Source organism: Canis aureus, chromosome 33, assembly GCF_053574225.1.
Source record: "Canis aureus isolate CA01 chromosome 33, VMU_Caureus_v.1.0, whole genome shotgun sequence".
Classification (NCBI taxonomy): domain Eukaryota; kingdom Metazoa; phylum Chordata; class Mammalia; order Carnivora; family Canidae; genus Canis; species Canis aureus.
Window position 1 is genome coordinate 18,641,190 of NC_135643.1, and position 24,335 is coordinate 18,665,524.

Here is a 24,335-nt window from a genome sequence, read left to right on the forward strand (position 1 = left end):
GGTACAATTGTAAATGGGATTGATTCCTTGATTTCTCTTTCTTCAGTCTTAGTGTATAGAAATACCACTGATTTCTGGGCATTGATTTTGTATCCTGCCACATTGCTGAATTGCTATATGACTTCTAGCAATCTTGGGGTGGAGTCTTTTGGGTTTTCTATTTACAGTATCATGTCATCTGCAAAGAGGGAGAGTTTGACTTCCTCTTTGCCAATTTGAATGCCTTTTATTTCTTGTTGTCTGATTGCAGAGGCTAGGACTTCTAGTTCTATGTTGAATAGCAGTGGTGAGAGTGGACATCCCTGTTGTGTTCTTGATCTTAGGGGAAAGGCTTTCAGTGTTTCCCCACTGAGAATGATATTTGCAGTGGGCTTTCATAGATGGCTTTTGAGATGCTGAGGAATGTTCCCTCTATCCCTACACTCTGAAGAGTTTTGATCAGAGTGTATCAAAATTTGCTGTATTTTGTCAAATTCTTTCTCGGTATCTTGAGAGAATTATATGGTTCTTGTTTTTTCTCTTGTTGATGTGATCTATCACGTGATTGTTTTACGAGTGTTGAACCAGCCTTGCATCCCAGGGATAGATCCCACTTGGTCATGGTGAATAATCTTCCTTCTTGAAGTATTGTTGGATCCTATTGGCTAGTATCTTGTTGAGAATTTTTGCATCATCAGGGATATTGGTCTATAATTCTCCTATTTGGTGGGGTCTTTATCTGGTTTTGGAATTAAGGTGATGCTGGCCTCATAAAATGAATTTGGGAGTATTCCATCCCTTTCTATCTTTGGAACAGCTTTAGTAACATAGGCATTGTTTCTTCTTCAAATGTTTGATAGAGTTCCCCTGGGAAACCATCTGACCCTGGACTTTTGTGTCTTGGGAGGTTTATGATGGATGACTGCTTCGATTTCCTCCCTGGTTATTGGCCTGTTCAGGTTTTCTATTTTTTCCTGTTCCAGTTTTAGTAATTTGTGGTTTTCCAGGAATGCATCCATTTCTTCTAGATTGCCTAATTTATTGGTGTATAACTCTCATAATACATTTTTAAAATCTTTTGTATTTCCTTGGTATTGGTTGTGATCTTTTTCATTTGTGATTTTATTGAGTCTTTTTTCTTTTTAATAAGGCTGCCTAATGGTTTATCATCTTATTAATTCTTTCAAAGAACCAACTCCTCAGATCAACAGTTTTGTTCATCTGTTCTACAGTTCTTTTGTTCTCTATTTCATTGAGTTCTGCTTGAGTCTTTATTAACTCTCTTCTACTTGGTGTAAGTTTTATTTGCTGTTCTTTCTCCAGTTCCTTTAGGTGCGAAGTTAGCTTGTGTATTTGAGTTTTTTCCAATTTTTTGAGGGAGGCTTGTATTGTGATGTATTTCCCTCCTAGGATTGCTTTTGCTGTATCCCAAAGATTGTGTATGGCTGTATCTTCATTTTCATTAGTTTCCATGAATCTTTTTAATTCTTCTCTAATTTCCTGGTTGACCCATTCATCTTTTAACAGGATGCTCTTTAACCTCCATGTGTTTGAGTTTCTTCCAAATTTCTTCTTGTGATTGAGTTCTAGTTTCAAAGCACTGTGGTCTGAAAATATGCAGGAGACAATCCCAATCCTTTGGTATAGGATGAGACCTGATTTGTGACCCAGTATGTGGTCTATTCTGGAGAAAGTTCCTTGTGCACTTGAGAAGAATGTGTATTCAGTTGCGTTCAGATGCAAAGTTCTGTATGTATCTGTGAAATCCGTCTGGTCCAGTGTATCATTTAAAGCTCTTGTGTCTTTGATGATCTTGTGCTCAGAATATCTGTCATTTGCAGAAAGTGTCGTGTTGAAGTCTCCTACTATTAGTGTATTATCTAAGTATGTCTTTACTTTGGTTATTAATTGATTGATATACTTGGCAGCTCCCACATTAGGGGCATAAATATTCATGATTGTTAGGTTTTCTTGTTGGATAGATCCTTTAAGTATGTGGTGTCCCTCTTCATCTCTTACTACAGTCTTTGGGATAAACTTCAATTTATCTGATATGAGGATTGCTACCCCAGCTTTCTTTTGAGGACCATTTGAATGGTAAATTATTCTCCAACCTTTCATTTTTAGGCTGGAGGTATCCTTAGGTCTCAAATGAGTTTCTTGTAGACAGCAAATAGATGGGTCTTGCTTTTTTATCCAGTCCAATACTCTGCGTCTTTTGATGCAATCATTTAGCTCATTCACATTTTGAGTTACTCTTGAAAGATAGGAATTTAGTGTCATCGTCAACATGGGGATTCTTAGTGTGGCAATTGGTAAAGTTTTGTGATATCACTTTCCTATGGATCTCTTTCCATTTGAATCCAATGCCCCATGGACATAAGAAGAGTTCTTTACATAAAGTCTATGTAGCATGTCTGGGATCTGGTTCAGGAGCGTATAATACTGTCTCACAAATTCCTGCCGGACCAGCAGGGTACTAGGCTTCTTCATTGCTTTGGTCAATTCAACCTGCGCACCTGAGTGGGAGAGGAACAAGCTTTGCTCCACAGCATGGCAGAAGGAGAAATCCCCTCACACAACTGCATCCACTCATCTATTATTATAAGACTCAATAAGACAAGATGCAAAGTATACATTTCAAAATTAAAAATTTCTTAACATTTTATCAAATTATATTTATTATGCCAGTGTTTATATTTGTAGCACTAATTATCACTTAATAATAGATATTATAGTTTATAATGGATTCTGATTCAGTTAGATTCCCTAATTAACAACCTACTCAATTATCCCATAGTAATTAGACTTTAGTACATCAGATATAATGGCTAAAGCAAATTATTTATATCTGGGTTGAAAACTACAAGAAGATGAAAATGGCAGCTACCCTTAATAACTAGATATGATTTTGTTTTATGTGTCTAAAATAAATTTTTAGATTTTTACTGAAATGTCTTTAAAATGAGAGAAAATAGCCATACTAGTGTGGTTCATATTACTATCCTAATTAAAATTGACAAGGTTCTCAATTTGAAATTATTTTTCAGAAAACAGATGTGTATTCATGTGGATGGGCCATATTTTTTATAAAGAGGACTTGACTTAGAATTACAACATTATTTATGCTTCTATATAAAATAGACTAAAAGTATTTGAATTTAAATTAAGTGCATTGAGATCCTGCCTGGAAGTTAGAAATTTATAATTGCTGGTTTTTGTCAGTGGAAGTACAGTATGACAGGGATCATTTATTTTTCTGATCATCATGTTTTCACTGTGGAAAACTTGAGGTTCACGCTAGGTAGGAAACAGTCATGCACATAGAAGCACATGTTGTGACTGAGGAGATCCCAATTTAGAAACATCATTTATCCTAGTCAGTTTTAGATTTTTAAATTGTTTAAAGATGATAGTCAGATCATGGGAAACAATAAACCCATTGCACAGAATCATGGTCAAATCACAACTGTGGTATTGTATTGATCCTTTGCCTCATAAATTAAAAAAAAAATGTATGTTTGTGGATCTATACAATGTGGTGCTCCCCAAATGTGAGCATATGTTTTAGGAGCATAGGCATGCTAGCATGACACCAGCAGAAGGCATTTAAGATTGTAAAAAGTCTAGTAAGTGTGTCATGTGGAAGCAACTGAGTACTTGAGAGTAGACTCAAACCCATCTTTAAATATTCAAACAACTTTGAAATAATAAAGATCTTAGATTCTTCTTCTATATTGCTCCAGAATTCAGAACTAGGATTCGTTGTGGAAACAAAAAGATTTTTTTATCTTATCATAAAATTACTTTTAAAGCCTTCTTTGGCAATGGAATAAATTGCCTCATATGATCGTGGGTTACTCATGTTGGAGCTTCCTAAGGTAATCATCTTGTAGAAACATTGTAAGCCAGATTAAACCCTAGGATGTCTGTGTATTTAAGCTTTGCATAGTACTTTGAAATTTCTTTAAAATTTTTAAATTCAATGTTTTACACAGGGATTATTTAGCAAATCTCTCCTTACTTTTATATGGTGACAGTACAGTTTAAATTTTGAAAACACCTTCATTCATTCAATCAACAAATGCTTATTGAAAAAGTTACTTTGTGCCAGGTATGATCTTAAGTCCTGAGGTAGAGTGGAGAGGCAAACTAGACATAGTGTCAGCCTTATGGAAGTCAGAGATTAGTAGTAATTAGACATTACTCAGTAGTCACATAAACAAAAGGCAATTACAAACTTTGATAAGTGATGTGGAAAAAGTGCACAGTACTTTGTGGCCTTATGTAAAAGCTATAAGCTTCTTTCCATTTCACCCTTACCACCTACTATAGTACCTGTAATTCTGTTACCCAGAGTACTACATAGACTGCTAACTGGGTCCCATGCTACCTCTCATGCTACCCTCTAAACCTTTCCCAATCCATAAGTATAATTTCCTCAAAATGCAAATCAGACCATTCTTCCACCCTGCCTGAATCTCTGCAGTGGCTTCTGATTGCTCTAAAGATAAACATGATCATTAACAGCCTGAAAAAAATTTTGTACTATGACCCATACCTATCTCTAAGGCTATCTGAAATTGTTTTCCCCATTTTCTATATTCCACCCACTCTGGAGATTTTCAGACCAGGTTTCATTACTTTCTGCCACAGGGCCTTGGTACATGCTATTCTCTCTCCCTGCTAAGCTCTTCATCACTTCTCCTTCACCTAGATAAATCCATCAAACATAAACTCATATGTTGTCTTCTTGTACACAATCATCATTCACTCATTTACTCAACAAATATTTATTAAGCCCTTATTATGCACCAAGTATTATTCTAGTGTTTGGATTACATAAGCAAACAAAACAGTCAGACAGACTTGCCCTCAAGGGAGAATAAACAATGATTCCTTCTAATTTATACTCTACCTAAAAAATTAAGTCCTTATCGAGAAGCTTTAGAAGAGTCATTATTTCACTGGATATACAAGTGTATCCTTACAGATTTTTCAATGTTAAGGCTTTTAATAATTCCTAGAAATATAAGATTAGATAGAAGATTATATGAAAAATGGCCCTTTGACAAAAACACGTAGTACTTTATATTTACAATTTATAGATGTCTTATTTAATTTTATATCATATGATTTCATAACTTAGTTCATAGTATACTAGTACATATATATTTATATATGTAAATTTTATGCATTTGTTTATTATGTATGTATAGGGCACATGCATGTTATGTGTGGTAACATCAGTAGATTATGCACTATCCTCCATGGAAGATATAAACTAATATTTTATCTTGAAGACATTAATGAATTTGTTCAAAATTAGTTTTAATATTTTGGAAATTAAAATTAATATTATAGAGAATGGTAATAAAATTTACTTCTTTCAAAGCAGTGATCTTTCATTAATAACCAGTTAGTAAATATCAGAAAGCCTTTATTCATCACATTTTATTCAGTGTCAGACATGCAAGGAGGTTTTTACAAATTAGGAGACCTCCTTACTGGTCTGAAGAATTCATAGTCCACCTAGAGAGACAATATAAATGAAAAAATGTGAGCTAGTATATCCACAAAGTACAACAAAGTATAGTAAAGATTGAACATAAAAAAGAAAACACAGAAACTTTTCCTCACCCCAATTATTTTCAATATACTTCCTTATTCAGCAAATATAAGCAGTACATCCATGAATTTATGTTACATCAGATAAAATTCACTAGCTAGACTATGATTTCTGGCAAGAAATAACTGCTAACTAGTGTTTTGTACTACTCAAAAAAAAAAAAAAATGTAGAAGTAGCAACCTGAAAATCTTTAGGAAACTTCTGGGCTTGCTAGATTGCAATTATATTCTTATGACAAGACTATCTCAAGTTTGAAGGCACTCTAGGTTATGGATCTTAGGGGGAAAATAACAGCTTGGTGAGAGTTTCTCTTTTGCAGCTCACTGAGATTAGGAAAAGGGCAAAGGCAGCCGAACGCATTTATAGCTGCTTGGAAAGTTGCTGTGTCAGTGGAGGCAACTGCCAGATAGGATCTCACAGGAAATTGTAGCTCTGATGTCTTCTGTCAATCTGATTGTGGTGAGATCTGAGAATTTAGAGCAATGGATTGAGAAAATACCATGAAATGAAAGGACTATTGGTCTGGATAAAACTACAGTCAGTAAAAATGGAAAATAAACTTCTATATATTTAGCCTTTAGCAGCCTCAGAGACTTCAAATAACATTTTACCAAACTGCTTTTGAGTCCTTCAAGTTGCAATACTTTTCCTGTGGGTTACTTGATAGTTTAAAATCTGTTATGAGATAGTATGAAAGGGATATAGAATATATATATATATATATATATATATATATATATATATATATATATAAAATACAATATGTATAATTCTTTTTCTTAAATGCCACTTAATCCAATAAAATTTAGGCCAAGGGAACATACTAATTTAAGAAATTACTGTCAGTTTCCACTGCAGATGATATGGATAATTTCTGCAGCCTAAAAAAAGTTTTCTATTTGGTTTGGGATTGGCCAAAACAAACTTGTTTTCCCTGGCCTACATATTGCTTTCATAGGGCTTAATCCTATTAGTCAAAGAATCTAATGTTACTGTAGGTTTCAGGTGTTATTTATGCTAGATGGCTTCGTATGTAGGGCACATAGTTTAAAAGGGTGCACTCTGTAATATTAAATGATATGAAAAATGAATGCTGAGAACAGAATTTAAATTTGAAAAAACTAACATGCTGACAATTGACAAATGGCCCAATTAACATTACAGACATTGTACGAGGTAGAAAAATGAAAAGCAAATAAACAGAAATTTATTTTCGTTAAAAGCAAAGTTTAGAAAATTGTAAAAATTGGGTGTTTTTTTTTCTATTTCATGTAAGCGACAGGATTATTTTTCTAAATAGCTTACTTATGATTCTTTAAGGAGAGCACAGTATATGTGATTAACTGCCCAGTGATTTAGGTTATTGAAAATATTTCCTGTAAATTGGATATCTATGTCTTGATTCACTCCCTGCCATCAGAACAGTCTCTTAAGTCTCTGCGAGCAGAGGTATCTGGTTCATTGCTAAGGTCACAGTACAGGGACTGGACAAGTATGGGAACACAACAGAACATGGCCCCTCAAGATAGTTCTGTTGAACATACAGATAAAGGTCCTAACAAGAAAACGGATGAGGAAAAGCAAAATATGACTCTGAATATGGAAACATTCTGAACAGAACCCAGTGAAATAGAGTTCAGGATTATGAAAGCAGAGTTTTGCTAACATGTTACATGATCATGATTAGAAGAATTTATAATTCTCCCAAATAATTTCCTCCATGATCTCTGTAGAAAAAACAAGTAATAATAAAAAAATTCTTGAAAGATGAACTTAAAATCACTCATGTATCCTCAATGATAGGATTAGATAAAGGGAAATATATTTAGCACACCACTGCTGTTTGTTATTTTTGCAAGTTTTGTTTTGGAAAATTGCCCCTTGATTAGAAAAGTGACCAGGAGAAGACAGAAATGAAAAGGTAGGGAATCCACAGAAAACCACCACATAGCATAGTTGGAGCGTTTAATTTTTTCATTAAAATTTCTCACTAAAGACTAGTTTGTTCATTCGTTTGCCCTCCCTCCCTCCTTCCTCCTGCCTTCCTTCTCTCCTTCCCTCCCCTCCTCACTCCCTCCTCCCTTTCTCTTCTTCCTTACCTTCCTTTCTGTCAAACCTTAGGCAAATGGAAGCTATATAGAGGACTCAAACATCTGTTTTGAGATTCAAACAGGCTTAAGGGACTTTTTGGGGAGTGACTCACTTTAACAGATGCTAAAAATATGGGCCAGGAAAATATAGGAATTTAGAAATAAAGGAGACCCGGGATGCCTGGGTGGCTCAGCAGTTGAGTGCCTGCCTTCGGCCCAGGGCATGATTCTGGAGTCCTGGAATCGAGTCCCACATTGTGCTCCCTGCTTGGAGCCTGCTTCTCCCTCTGCCTATATCTCTGCCCCTCTCTCTCTGTCTCTCATGAATAAATAAATAAAATCTTTAAAAAAAATAAAAATAAAAATAAAGGAGACCCTGAAAGATACCATTCCTCTGTCTTCCTTCACTTGCTCACTCCCTTCAAAGCTTCTCTCTCACCACACTTTCTGAAGCATGTTAAATATCTTCCTTGATTTTCCACATTTTCTTGGTCTTTCAGCTACCTCCATTGAATAGAGAATCCTCTCGTTGCTTCAATAGGTTTATCCACATCTCTAAAAGGTATCAGAGCATCACCAAAAATCTCATGTTAATAAGACTAGTGTTAAGTTAGGAAATATTGCTTACTGTTTGCCACTTGTCTCAAAACCGTGTGCCTAAATTAATCCCTTAATTCATGAAGAACACTTTGTTCCAGCAAACAATAACAGACACTGTAGAAAACATCAGATCGTGTCTCAGCTTGTTGGCACTGGCTAGCTTTCCTGGAACTGCAGCCGTTGATTTCTTGAAATGACCTCCTGGCATGGGAAGATGAGGGTCAGTTCTCCTTCTGTCACTAAGGCTACTAAGGATTCTGAGTATAGAGGTGCCAACTCGTTTTAAAAACTAAAGTCACCACTGTTAAATCTGGCCTGGGTGCCAGATTCTTCAAAGCAGATTCATCTACAAAATCAATATGGACATACATTTGTTGCATTATTTCGTTACACACCTGTACCTCAAACATTTAACATCTTGTCAGGAAGAATATTTTGAGCTCTTAAACCTTAACCAAATGTAAAAGCAGGGACCCATAGAAAATTAAATCTCCAGTGAACCAGTAAGTCAAATTGTGTTATTTTTGTTACTGGTTATTCCAATGATTCCATGCAAAGAAAAGAAGCCAATAAAAATATTACTTAAAATGCAAATCGAATTTCAAAAAATGTGCTACTAAATAATACAAGTACTTTAGCAGAATCACTGACCATACAAAAACTTCAATTAAGTGGGATACCCTGATCGATTTAAATTTTTTAAAAAGGGGGGAATGGGAGAAGGGAAAGTAAAAGACTTACAGAAGAAAGCTTTAGGAAATATATTGATTTGAAGTAGTTCATTCCTGACAATTTCCAACCTTTTGTGAAATAGGTCATAGATCAGTTGTATGGTAATGAAGTGGTATTAATAAAGATGGTTTGAGAGTTAAAAGGGTAACATGAGTTGTGAAATCTGTCTAGTGCTAATATTGTCTTATAGGGGTCAAAATAGGTGAGAACCTAAAGAGCATTAATTTGTGAGACAAAACCATAGTAGGCTAGATAAATGCATATTTTTTTTTGCCTGGATCATTAATTCATGTTTAAATAATCCCAAATGCCAAAAGGACAAAGTATCTATCACCTGAATATTAGGCTTGATAAAATATCTCTATCAAAATAGACAATTTTTTGTATTACTAATGTTTATCTAGTATGGGCATGAACTGCATAGCGGCCATTAAAAAATAAGAGCAAAACAACAAACAAACAGGTATTACACCATGCTTTGTATAAAAATATTTACTAGGCTATATTTAATCAGACTTCATTCCATAGATTTGTCTAATTATTTGAATTGCATGAAACTTTTTTCCCTAATATTTTTTACTTACATAATATTGAAAAATATATCCTGGCAATCAGGTAGAAATTTGAGGAGCTCTTTAATGACCCAATTTAGCTGTATTATCAAATATTTTTATTATATAAAAATATTGTTAATGCCCCTCCCTCCATTCTAAAAATCCGAATTCAATTATTTAAACTTGCTAAGCCACTCTTATATTTCAGGTACTGTACTAACATATGTTTATGACATTTGTCAAATATATGCATAGATATATACACGTGAATACATTCAATGAAAATATCCTCAACTAATCAGATTTTTATCTATGTTGATTTTTCAGAAAATCATGGAAAAATTAATAGATACCAGAAAATTAGATATTCACACCCCTGTTTTAAGTTAAAAATAATATTTCTAATATAAGAACCAAGATCAATATATATTTAGTCCTATTTTCTACAACTCTTATTGGCACATACTTATTTTAATTAAATTTTACACCTGCTCTGAAGTTTTAGAATATTGAAATCTATCAAAATACCCTTTGCCTTAATAGTACAACAAATAGAGAGAAATTGTATTCCTATAGGTCATAATCCACATGAAAAAATATTGCAATATAATGAAAGGAGATAAGAATATTATACTATAAAACTGAACACCACTTAAAAAATAACAGTTTTGCTACTGTGGGTTGAAAGAAATGAGAAAAAGAATTTCCCTTTGTGCCCAATAAAGTCCACTTTTGCTTGGTGAAACAACATTAATATTTATTTTGATAAGAGCCAGATTTAATACGTAATTTTAGATGACGAACAATTTGTATTGAACGTGCTTTTTGGAGCAGCGTATTACACCTTTCAAAAGTAATTTCTTTTTCTATTTGGAGATGCTCAGGACTCTTGCAAAATTGAAGATACATAGAACAAACGATACAATTCTATGAGGCCCAAGCTCTACATTGTCACAGCGAACTGTAACAATCTTGCTCTTGATTGAAATAAAGATGTTAAAAGCTATCCATATCAGCCAATGTATTGTGAGCTTCACTCATACATAAAGCACTTTTCCTGGCACACATGAACACAGGGAAGTTCACTTGCCTTATTGCATGGGAAGGCACTGGCACGATGCCGTCTTTGGATTATCGAATCCTGTCATGCCTCTCCAGTGTATATTGTATGGAGAAACAATTAAGAAGCAGAATGTGAGTCTGGCAGAGAAAGATCATGAAATTACGTGATTATGAACTTTGTTTGCTAGTATTTTACCACACCAGTGACTCATAGAAAGAATTCACTAAGAAAAAGTGCATTGGAGAATATCCAGAAGTAAGTTTATATTTGCTTAGGAGCTCGAATTTCTTTGTTTCCCCATGAATTTAATTTTTTTTTTTTTTGGTCTCTTTTCCTTAGTAAGACCCATCGTATTGAAATCCAAGCTTAATAGTATGTCCTTTCAGGAAGTAAGAGGAGATCTGTTGGTCTGAGCTGTAAAGCTGGTTGTCTCCTAGAGAGAAGCACAGTGATCTGTGAGTACTGAGAGCAAGAACGTATAAGTAGGATAAAGCAAGCAGAGCATTTCTGTAACAGCTCTACAGAACCAAAATTATATAATGAATCATTAGGTTTTCTTGAGGATATCTAAATAAATGCTAGATTATGCTAATGTTGTTGTTGTTGTTTTAAATACAGATGTAAAAATTGACTTTTGAGGTAGAGACTTCATTTTGTTAAATTCACCCACATCATCTACTCATCCCCCATACCCAGCCCTACCTCCTAGACTCTGCTCCTCTGTCCCTCCAGAGCTTATTATTTTTATTGTTCATTTTAAACATCAATTCACCTTTAGGTCTCTCATAGAATTTTTTTTTCACACGTGCTTTGAGTCCTCTTTAAGAGTCAAGCACCATGATATGTACCTTATACAAGTTAATCTAATTACTCTCTCAGAAACACTGGGAGACTGATAATACCCCATTTCATAAATGAGGAAACTGGGACTTGGTGAGATTAGATCAGTTGCTTAAGTCCATGCTTCAGAAGTTGTTGAAACCAAGCATTAACCTCAAATGAGTCTGACTCTACAACTTCCACTGAAGTAGGAAAACTGAAAGGCCCCCATTTTAGAAAGACTCCATCTCTACTGATTTTTGGCCAGGCCCTATTTACTCATGTTCCATGTTTTAGCTCTTGATAAGTTATGTTCCTACTTCAAGATGGGAAGCAAGAAAATTAATCATTCTCTGAGTTGTGTCCTAGGCCCCAAACATCTGTTAACACCTAAGAAATGCCAGATCCCAAACATGTTGCAGGACATTTGCTTCAAACAAACCTCAAATGATAATGACAACAACCCTGCCTTCAGTAATTTATGGCATAACACCTATTGTTCTCATGACACTCCCCTTTGATTGGATGCTACTATGGATTCCTGAAGAAACATGTACCCTAGATCCTTTTCCAATATAAACCCCCAGCTGCAAGCAACAATAAGACTCATTCTCCTTTCCTTCCTGAGTCTCCCAGATGCTCCATCTGCTATCCCTGTCTGTTACTCACCCTGTTAATGAACTCATTTTAACTTTTTCGGGCTCACATTTGAATTCCATCCTGTGTGAGACCAAGGACCCTCTTGGCTGGTCCTGTGGAGCCCTCCTCTGGGTTCTTGGACTCAGCCTGCCTGCCTCACTACCAGTACACACATTTCCAAAATTTAATTTTCCAAACTTCATCCAAGAGAAATTCATGTTACTTCATGGCCGCGTTCAGATTAGGCACTTGTTTAGTCCAGAAGTACTCTGTAAGTGCCTTGAGTAAACTCTCTGTGGGAGATGAAATGAAATATCATGGAAATATCAGATTGAAGTCCTGCTTGTGCAAGTTACTTAAAGTCTCTGTGTTTGTTTGCTCATCAATATGAGGATAATTCTCTTCACCTCATGGGTCATCATGAAGACTGTGTGGTATCCCATGTAATAGTATCTGGTACATGTTAGGACAAGATTTTTAAATGAATTACACTCTGTAGGAAAGAAAACTGGATAGAGTTGAAAATCTAATTGGAGATGCATAAAGACCAACAAAAAAAATTATTTCAAGATGTGCCTGGGTGCTCAGTTGGTTAAGCATCTGCCTTTGGCTCAGGTCATGATCCTAGGATCCTGGGATCCAGTCCCACATCAGCCTCCTTACTCAGTGGGGAGCCTGTTTCTTCCTTTCCCTCTGCCTGCCACTCCCCCTGCTTGTGCTCTCTCTCTCTCTGTCAAATAAGTAAATAAAATCTTCAAAAAAAAAATTAAAATGATTTCAGGACAACCGTAATGAATGTTAAAAATTCTGCAGGGAAATGTATTCATATTCCTAAATGACTAAAAATAACAAAGTAATAAAGGGAAGACAAGGTATGCATGGAAAGATTTCTGGGAACAGGTGTGTTGCAATATGTCAAAGTGATAAGTTGTGCTTGAGATTGAGAGTTTTGTTTTGTTTTGTTTTTTTCAGGTTTCAGAGCACGTTTTAAAGCTGTGCACACTCAAACATGAAAGCTATCTTCAGAAACAGAGTCCTCGGTCATGCTGTCGGTGTTCCTGAAGTCCATCCTGAAGGCGTGGGCGGGTCCAGGCACAGCAGGGGCTCACAGAGAAGGTGACAGCACCGGCCAACACCAGAGGGGACCAAGAAGAGGTGTGAGGGATGTTAAAGAGGAACTGAAGTCTTAATTGGAATAGAACATTGAGGTGTTTCTATTTCATCAATCCTCCAAATGAAATGATGGCTAATATTTGTTTAATGCTTTCTAGATGAAGACGCTGAGCTAAGAACTTTGTGCTAATTCAGTCCCCACAGCAACTATACAAGGGAGGTGCCACCCTTGGTTCTTTTCCCCAGGTGAGGAAACTGAGGCACGGGGATGCTGATTGCATCACCCAGGTTACACAGCTAGTGGGCAGCAGATCCAGGATACCAAATCCAGGATTTCCAACCCAGTCTGGTTCCAGAGCCTAACGCACTTCTAAAAAGGCACTCGGCGCGTGCTGGGGACATGACAGGGTATAACCATTGAAGGTTGTGCTGAGGAACATGGCTGAACATTAGAAAAAAGAAGCTGGATCAGCCCGGGGGGCTCAGTGATTTAGCGCCGCCTGCAGCCCAGGGCGTGATCCTGGAGACCCGGGATCGAGTCCCGCATCAGGCTCCCTGCGTGGAGCCTGCTTCTCCCTCTGCCTCTCTCTCTCTCTCTCTCTCTCTCTCTCTCATGAATAAATAAATAAAATCTTTAAAAAAAAAAGCTGGTGTGACTTGTTATGTCAATTGAGGGTCAAGCTCAAATGTTTCCTATTTAATTCTTAATCAGAAGATCTGAAACCTGCCTTTGAGATGTAAACTGTGTAGGGATTGCCTTGGAATTTTGCTGCAGAAACGGATAAACAAATTGGATTAAATGACTAAATCCTGCCTCAAAAACAAACAATCCCACAGAACAGTGCAGAGATAAGGAGATGAGCAAGAAGTGCAAATCACAGTATGAAAGTCCCAACTGACCGGAGCCAGGATAAAGTTTGGGGAGGAATTTAGAGAGGAGCAAGATTCCCCCCTAAGATTTAGTAAAGAGATGCCAATAAGAAGCTTGGGCAAAATAGAAAGGTAAAGTGGAAAGGTACAGAAGGAAGGCATCATCTTGAAAACCTTAAGTTTTCAGTTTGAGTAGCAGGTGAAATAGGAGGGCAATCAATATTAAGCAAAATTAAAAAGGTGGAAAAATTAATGTGAAATGGAGCAGATTTATTTTTCATAACATTGAGATAGAGGCAAATTTTAACTCATCTATGAAACACATTTTCTTTCTGGACAGCTTTTAAATCAGATTTAACCATTGCCAAACACAAATTTTAATGAATTGCTTGTTGATAGTGCGAGTCATAACAATGCTCCAAAGAGTATAAGAGACACAGTTTATTTGCAGTGAAAAAAATAAGGCTCTAGAGTGACAATTATCACATACAAGTTGTGTATGTATGTGTATGTATACATGTATTATGCTATATACATATATATGTATATACATTATATATAATACAGTGACCAACTTATCATCTCTAACGAAAGTGGAAGCAGAAAAATTACAAGAGAGATATAAAAGACTAAATCTGGATGTTATACAGAGCTACTTCTCTATATGTATATTATTAGAGATGGAATCTGTATCTGGCTGGAATATTTTAATACATTTCAGGGGGAGCAATTTGTTGTATTCTTTTTGTTAAGTTTTGTATTTCTGGTTTCATTGACTTTCCTTTTGTCACCACCTCATATCCACAGCATAGAAAACCTGCTCCACAGGGCTTGAGTTTACAGAACTCAAGAGGTTCCCTAAATTCATGTAAATGAGTTATCTAAGCCTTTGACCTTTGAGAAGTCTTAGGTTTTCTGTCTCCACTCTGTGGTGGCCTTGCTTGGCAGAAAGTAGACAAGTGGCAAGGAGATGCTAACGCTCACAGAATCCATTGCAGAAATCCTCATGGAATTACTTCTTCAGATTCACGTTTGTGATCAGTGCCCAATTCCTGTCTGAGAATCAAAAGGTTGTCATAAAATTCATGTTTTATTGCCTCCTCTTTTTACATCATGTAATTCCCAAACGGTATCACCAAGCCCTACTCAATGCTTTCAGTGGAATCAAGGTAAGCAGATAGCTAAGTGAATCCTTCAGGTCCTCTCTCTCTCTGGTTAACAAAAATTGTCTTGGATTGAATTCTATTTAGTTTCCCAAACCAAGATCTAGTTTGTATTTTGGTTGTAGGATTGGATTTTCTCTTTGGATGATTGTCTTTTTTGTACGCATAATGTTAAGTGAACTGATATTAAAGGATGAGAGCTGTAGCTAGGTTGGTAGAGAAATGCCCAGGGCATTGGAGGTCAACTTGTGCACAGAGCCAACATCAATCTGAACAATCATTCATCTTTCTGGTCAGCTCTACCAGGGCTGTTCTCCCTAAAACTCTTAACTTAAGAGACATGGACATTGCCAGAGATCTGCAAGTTATTACTGCTTAAAACTATGCTGAATTGTATCAGAGACTGAAGTAAAGTGGTGTCATTATTAAAAGATCCTCATGTTTCCTACTAGTTATGTATCATGTTCCTACCTTAAAATTACTAGACTATACTACACCTATAATACTTTTAAGGGCACTTCTTAATTTTATTTCTCTTATACTCACCAATCCTAATTTGGAGGATAAATGTTGACCAATCTAGATGGTAAAATGCACAATGAAATGTTAGCATCATAGAAACAGGGATTTTGTGTCTGCTCGTTTGCTGTAGTATTGCTGATAGAACATTATATGACATTTAGCAGAAAAGCAATAAAACTTGTCATACAGATGAAGATTTTGCTTTGATTAAAATGCCAACCCTTTTTTAAGATTTTATTTATTTATTCATGAGAGATACACAGACAGAGGCAGAGACATAGGCAGAGGAGAAACAGACTCCTTGCAGGGAGCCTGACATGGGACTTGATCCCAGGACCCCGGGATCACACCCTGAGCCAAAGGCAGACGCTCAACCACTGAGCCACCCAGATGTCCAAAATGCCAACTTTTGATTAAAAACATTGAAAATTAGGTATGCAGAAAATCCATATACATGCGTCTGTGTGCGTGTGTGTGTATGAACATATCTCTTCTGATAAACTCAACATATTCCTAAACACAGCAATGACTATGTAACAATTTTTCTTTATAGATTTATAATAACTATATTATTATTTTAATCCCCAATATATCATTGTATTGCCAAGGGGTTACTCAAGACTGGATTCATGGTTTGTTACTGTTTTCTTTTTAGTTTGTATGTCTGAGAACAAGAAGAATGTTCTACTCTTTTCCTGCCTCCAAATCTGGTTTCAAAAATCCCCCTGGAAGACCTGGTTAATTTTAGTGGAGGATAGTACGGAGAAGAAAGAGCAGGGTAAAGGCGAAATAAAATCTGGGAATATCTAGCACCTTGAGACACAACACATCGGTGAGTTTTAGGTATCACCCACTTAGGCCTAACGGACCATCTCTTTTGTATTAGTAATTCTGTTATTGACTTTTTGAGGATTAATAGGATTTATAAATCACGAGTAGAGCCTTAGTGGGAATAATGTGGTGAAAATACTTTCTGCTTTTTCTTGTTCCTTCTTCTCTTTTTCTTGACCTTCAGTTATACATCTGGGAAGTGGCCCAGAAAGTTTTCACGATCTTTCCTGTCAACCCCACTGGAGTCAACTTCCAGCTCTCTGAAAAGAGGAAGAAACTCCCAATCTGATCCCCAGCTATAAGGACCTAAAGCCCCAGATTGATTAAAGAACCCCTACTTTTTTGCACCTGGGTCATTTTATTAACTGTGTTAGCATTGTCTTTCTTCCTTCTTTTTTTCATGGGTTGTTTAGAGATGCTTATTTCTCTATCTTAAAAGCCTTATATCTTTTAGCATCACTATGAAACTGCTCCCTTCCTATTCTTTTCCTTGTAAGATCCTTTCAATTTTTCTTATGGCTGCATCTGTGCCATTTTTTCCCTAAATAGTATAAACGTGTGTGGTTTGATTATAGAGTCAAAAAAAAAAAAAAAGATTTTCTGCTTATTTCTAAAGGATTAAATCTTAGTAGGAAAAGTGGATCTTAAGCAAACTTTGTTTTATCTCAAGTTAAGCCAATTTTTCCAGATGAGTGACAAAAATATTTGAGCTATTAAGGTTTTCTCAATGACATTTGCATCTAACCTTGGTTTCTTAGAGACATGTAGAGGACAAAATTAAAGGCAGATTAAGAATTTCTGTGAAAAAAAAAATATGTCCAGAGCTAAAAATAGAAACACTCATCCAGAAAATTCACATGAAACAACAACCATATAACCTTTAAATGTCACCCAGTACCACAAAAAATAAAATTGTCAAATTCCTAATTGTATTATACACTTATTTGTACTACAGTTTCATAATTCCATTACAAGGAACTCCAGCTCAGATTCTAAGGTATAATTTCTTCCTCCCTTTCTTCCTTTCTTCCTTCCTTCTTTCATTTCTGCCTTCCTTCTGGCTTCCTTCCCTCCTTGCCTCTTTCTTTCATTTTTCCCATCTTTCCTAGATGCTCAGAGCAAATTATACGACAGGCATTGGATATTTTAACAGGAGCATCCAGCTTTTTCTTTTCCATGTAGTGAAAAAGCCACATTAGTACTTGAGACTTTGTGTTCAGTATTAGTTAGTTATACAGAACACAGAGCTGAATCACATTCTCACCTCAGAAAAGTTTACTTCAGAATCATCAGGCAAGAAACTCTAAACTAAGTAGTAATATATTCTCAGTTCTTTATGCTATATGCTTTTGCAACCTTTAAGAATACAATAAATTCTAAAAATTACTTTATATTTGGCATTCTCTAAAAGAGGAAAATAGATGTTCCTTTTCCCTTTTCTTTCAGATTAAGAGATAATGTCTTCAGGGAAAAAAATCCAAAGGCAAAAATCTTTCACTTAATAACTCATTGAAGGCACATGGCCTTTTTAATATACTTGTCTTTTTATCTGTGGTTGACATCCACCCCACTGGGTCACTAGGGCCTGCTTTTGATGCTAACAAAGTTCTTCCATGAAACGGAAATGGAAACTATTCCTCAAGAGCAAAGAGGAATGCCCCATCCCCCAAATAACACAAGGAAAAATTTTTTACTGACATATTAAAAGGGTTATTTCCCCCAATATACACAAAAGAGAACACATGCATTAATGTAAACAACAACAACAAAAAAACCCTTCAAACCAGAGAGAAAATTATATGTTACGTAGGAAAAAAGCATGTGAGTTAACTCACTTCAGTTTAAATATGCAAAGATGATCAGATATTTCTCCAACAAATCTGAACACCAAGCATCCTCAAGTTCTGTGCTTTTTACTAGCATTTGGAAGATTTCATTGTTAAATGTATATCCTTGGTCCTGGCAAAAGGAAGAAATGGAGAACAAACACGGGTGAGCACTTGGAGGCCCAGCCAGACCACATCATTGTTACAAACCACACGCTAGTAGGACAAGGGCTTTCACAAATTTAACAAGGGAACTCTCTGTTTCCAAAAGAAAGCTTCTCTTTATTTTGTTAACTCTGCAGTTTCTGAATACTGACTGATCTCCTAAATACTTTTTCAAGCAAACCACAGGGACTCTCAACGAGAGTTTATTTTATCCTGAAGAAACAGCTTTTGCAAAAGAGATTAAACACATGCAATTTTATAAAACACGATTTAGGAAAAAAAAAAAAAAAGTTAAACTTAGAATTGCTGTAGGTACCTGAATGTGAGATCCAGTACAGAAGTGAAGCATGGAAGTCCTGTTATCTGTTCATCCCTCTAGTGAGTTCTGGCCTTAGGAGACAAATTCTATGGCCCTGTGGGTCAGACTCCCTGATTTCTTCTAAGAGCTGATAGGATGGTTACCCCATTTTGCACTTCTCTAATGGAGCTGTGACTGTTACTTGAAAATTGCCTGAACTGGAGCCACACAAACTAAAATTCATTGAATTAATCCTACCTGCACTTTATAATGATGTAACTTTACTTCTTTCATTTGTCTTTCTCACCCTTCTTATTAATTTAACATTTTAATTATCTTCATCAATTACTTACTGGAATATTCTTGGAGGGACTTGTTCTGAGTATTTTCCAGCTTGGGCTTTTGCTGGGCCAAATGAGTTTGCTTTCTGGTAAAGTTCTGGAAAGGGACTAGCATCAGCCATCTCATTTTCATCTGCTGGCTTCAGTGCTTGTAATAATCTGAAAGGTGTGAGAACGCTCCATGCCCTTAAATCAGATTCAATGGCATGTATGTTTTGTATTTGGTCCAATGGCGTTTGTCCACCACCTGCTCCCTGAGCGATAAAAGAGTGGGGTGGGCGAGATGGAGGAGAACCGAGGTTATAGCAAATTTGTCATAATTATTTTCCAATGCTATCTGAGGATTCTTGGGGTTGCTTCCATAGTTTCCTCAGCCTTGGCAAGCATAAACTCAAAATGACAGTGATAACAAATGTAGAGCTATTTAAAAAAAAATCACTGGAAGTCAGTAAAATCACAAATACAGTTGAATTTTACCTACTATTATTCATTACTAGGTGGCTGTTGATAGTTTGGCAAAGTCTGGAAAAGCAATAAGTTCATGTAAAGTTCATATGTTGTATATATTCCAGAAAAATTATTTTCTTGCCTTTATCTTAATGAAATTTAAAGTAAAATAATCAAATTTAAATTAGTTTTTGTAAGCTATTGCTACTATGATTTATATTATTAGTAGTTCATGCTAAATAACTACATGTAGCTCAAACAAAAATTTCATTTCTACCAAAAAATGTTTGATCTTGACTTGAGATCATCAGTGTATTTCCTTTACTCTGCTAATGAATTTTATCTTTCCTAAATTAAATCTAAGAGTAGTAATAAAATTTAGCCAGCATTCCCTAATGTGTCTGAGAGTCATTGGGAGGTCAAATAAGATACATGTTTCATTAAGTTCTTCCATCTAAAGGTAGATCCAGAAAATATTATATAATCTTAAATTGTTGCAAACATGTTTAGTGCTATTGGCACAACTAAGACCATGTTCCCTTTGAGAAAATTTCAAACTATAAGCCATGTTTGGCATAGAGACAGTATCCATTCTAGTTTATAGGTACTTTCTTTTGACTGGTTACACAATTGTCTTTAAAATCAAAGCTTAAAAGTGAAAAAATATTTTCTCAGTTTATTTCATCGAAAACCTATCCTTTTTCATCAGTTAGAAAACCAGTGGGAATGTCTTCAAGTTTTACTTCTATCTTTTTATCTGGGACTTTACTATCTACTGGTAAATACTAGTTGTTCAACATTATTTTTTTCCTTTACCAACTAATTGAACTGTGTGCTATTCCTTTTCTATTTTAGGTATGATATACTCTCTCACTTTCATGCCCTTTGCATTAATAATAGCATTCTGAATTATTTCTTCTAGATAGTAATCATTTGTTTTAATATTTTTAGCTGTCTTCATATTTGGTTTTTCTTCCATTATATTTCTCAGTCATTTTCCAGTGTTTCTAAAAATACTGTACTATCACCACAAAAGCATTATTGTGTTTAGCTAAATTTTGAAGAAATATTAGGAATCTTTTAAGAACAGCATTGCCCCGTTCTATATGAGCCATTAATTACCGGTCTGTGTTGAATGCTATTGATTTCTTACTGATTATTCATGCTTTTTTGCCCTGGTTTTGGTAACTGCTTGTATTCGTGTTTCTGTGCTAGTGAGATTTCCTGTTTTATTCATTTATTTGTCAGTTTAAATGTTTCCAATCATAGATGAATCCAAAAATTGATCTTCCAAATGGCTGTGAGAAAAGTAATAGTAAAAACAAAATATTTTGCTTTTGAATTTAGAATAGGAAAACCTAGTTCTCTGGAAGTAGAGAGTAATGGGGAGCTATTGTTTATTAGGTGAAGAGTTTAAGTTTGGGGTGATGAAAAAGTTTTGCAGATGGATGGTGATGATGGTTGCACAATAATGTGAATGTTTTTTAATGCCATTGAGATATCCATCTCAAATATATGAAGTGGTAGATATTATGAGTTTTTTACTTCAGTTTTCAAAAATCTCATTTCTACAGTTTCTTTCTTCATTTGAAATAATTTTGGTGTAAAGTTAAATCTAAGTACTCTGCCAGGATAAGGGAAAGGAAAATTGTGATAATAAATTTGAAAAGGATTATGCTTTGTTAGAAATATTATCATGTATTCTCAGAATGAATGTGATTACTGTTTTCCAGAATTATTATCCAATAGATATAGCAAATGATAAAAAATACACTTTTGTTTTTTCTTGACTAATTTACCAACTTCATTAACATAATTTTTTTCATATTCTTACAGGCAATCTAGAGTTGCATTTGTAGGTTCTGAATCATAAATTCGGTATGAGTAATTCTCTTTATCATTGTTCTGATCATTAATTATGTCATCCAGTAAATAATATAATATGTCTGATTTCATTTGACCTATTCAAGTTGAAAATTAAATGATAAGTAAGAAATTTTTATAATTTTATAATTCTTATTTTTATTATTTTGATTTAGTATCTAACTATCATTAAATATTTAGTAATAGGGATCCCTGGGTGGCGCAGCGGTTTAGTGCCTGCCTTTGGCCCAGGGCGCGATCCTGGAGACCCGGGATTGAATCCCACGTCGGGCTCCCGGTGCATGGAGCCTGCTTCTCCCTCTGCCTATGTCTCTGCCTCTCTCTCTCTCTCACTGTGTGGCTATCATAAATAAATAAAATAAAATAAAAAAATTATAAAAAAAATATTTAGTAATATTTCCTTTGTGGATTTCCATACATCATATTTGACAGACGTATACTCATTTTTATTGTTAGCATTTAAAAAAATTTAAGTGGATCAACTTTGAAAATTTTCTGTTTTTCTCCTTTTAACATCTTTATTTGTTGAGCTCAATTTACATACTCTCTATTTCTTTTTTTTTTTTAAGTATTTTATTTATTTATTCATGAGAGACACAGAGAAAGAGAGAGGCAGAGACACAGGCAGAGGGAGAAGCAGGCTCCATGCAGGGAGCCCGATGCGGGACTCATTCCTGGGACTCTAGGATCACACCCTGGGCAGAAGCCAGATGCTAAACCACTAAGCCACCCAGGGATCCCCCAAACCCTCTATTTCTATCATGATCCTGACTTGTAATCAAGTCACAATGATCTAAGGGTTTAAAAATAAAACATAATTGCATGTAAAGAGTTCAAAATTGAATATATTTTGTCAAAAATGTAAATTAACATAAAATGTCAAAAAAAAAAGTAAAATTTTATTCCACATAACTATGTGTTGGTTATTCAGTTACTATCTCAATAGTATTTGATTGTAGCAATTGGGAGATAGTATCCTGAAACAATGGAGTCCTATCCTAGAAGATCCAGTTTATGCTTGAACCAGTGACTAATTTATTATGCTATTTACTTCTTTTTTTAAAATTTTTTAATTTATTTATGATAGTCACACACACAGAGAGAGAGAGAGGCAGAGATATAGGCAGAGGGAGAAGCAGGCTCCATGCACCGGGAGCCCAATGTGGGATTCAATCCCGGGTCTCCAGGATCGCGCTCTGGGCCAAAGGCAGGCACTAAACCGCTGCGCCACCCAGGGATACCTATTTACTTCTTTAGCCAGAATAATGAGTCTTGGAATCAAAGGTACATGAGGAAATGGCTCTTCTCATTAAATCCTACAACACACTCACAGAATTTCTTAACTTCCATTCCTTGCAATGTGGAATTATGTCAGTTTGGAGCTCTTACTTTCCAAAAAGAGAGATGCCTACACCAGGGGCCATGACAAGAGGTCCATTGAATTGGACTGTTATGTAGCCATTCTGTACTTTCCATGGCTTGGAATCAATAGGAAAAAAAATGTAGGTAGATGTCACTCTAGTGGTTGTGGTAATGATCAAGAAGAATTTGGCAGCCTCCTTTATTATAAGGGCATGGTAGACTGTGCCAGTGCCAGGAACCCTGTGAATTCCCTGAAATACCTTTTATTATTTCCACGTCAAATAGTAAAAGTAAATGAAAAATTATTCTAAGGGGAAAAAAAAAGAGGTAGAAACACTGATTATTCAGATTCAAAGAACCCCAACAAGCCAAGGTTTTGGCTTGGAGCAAAAGTAATATACAATGGATGGTGAAAGAAAGGGAACTGTGACCTAATTATTGAAATGAAGGATTTAAACTCCAGGCATGTTACCCCACAATTTTCATGTGTGCATGTCATCTCATTGTTTTATATAAGGCTGGTTGGTAGTTTAGGCTGGTTTAATTTTGCAGTTTAGTCTTTAAGTTAGAGAATATTCCGGTAGCAATGTGACTTTTTAAAGAAGATATTAATAATTCCCAGTGATGGAAGCTATTGTCACAGAGTACACCATAGTACATACACAGAAAAACAATAACTGTTCACATATATGTCTTACCCTTTAGAGGAAAGTCATGGTTTTGTTTAAGGAAGGGATGTGTTTAGTAGGCCAAAGGAAGGTTGTTAATGTTACGTGGGAGTTCAAATCTATGCAGAAAATAAATGAGTAGTCGAGGGGCATGAACTGTGTAGGTTACTAAGTTTTTGGTTCTGTTTCAACAACACCTTTGCCTATACTAAAATGTTATACTGAGACTAGGACTTGGCAAACCCAATTTCTTCTTTCCAGCCATCTCCCTGTCAGTCTTTTCTGGTTGGGGGAAGTAGTGGAAGACTGGAAAGCAAGAGGAAGGAGAAAGGTTAGACTTCCTTACGGTTTTACTTCCTCTTCCTGTCACAGTCTCTCTGGCAATGATTTTGCATCCTGGCAGTTTTCTCTTTGTTGTTGCTAATGTTATTTGCTTCACATTCCAGAATTAACCTGTAGAACCAAACTAAGATGGATTCACTTGTGGCAGTGACAAAGGGGAGCTGGTCAATGCCGACACACAAAGGAAATTTAACCTAACCCTGCAAGAATGTACAGCTCTTCTAAAAAATCAGAGAACACAAGCCAATCCCCAAATGCCAAGTCTGTTCAAACCATCTTTGAACATATTTATTTTCCTGACTTAGCTATCATGACCCAAACAAGAAAAAGGACTCCTAGGCAACCAATTAGCTTCCAAAAAAAAAAAAAAAAAAAAAGCCCAATAACTTCCCTATTT

At 35.7% G+C, this 24,335-nt stretch overlaps 1 long non-coding RNA gene across 1 annotated transcript; it reads right to left on the reverse strand.

The window, feature by feature from the left end:
- Positions 1–10,329: 10,329 nt before the first annotated feature.
- Positions 10,330–24,010, reverse strand: LOC144304373 (uncharacterized). Its single transcript, XR_013371266.1, has 4 exons — positions 23,943–24,010; positions 19,248–19,489; positions 18,441–18,564; positions 10,330–11,081 (listed from the first exon to the last, which is right to left on the reverse strand). It is a non-coding gene; the product is annotated as an uncharacterized LOC144304373 (long non-coding RNA).
- Positions 24,011–24,335: the final 325 nt, after the last annotated feature.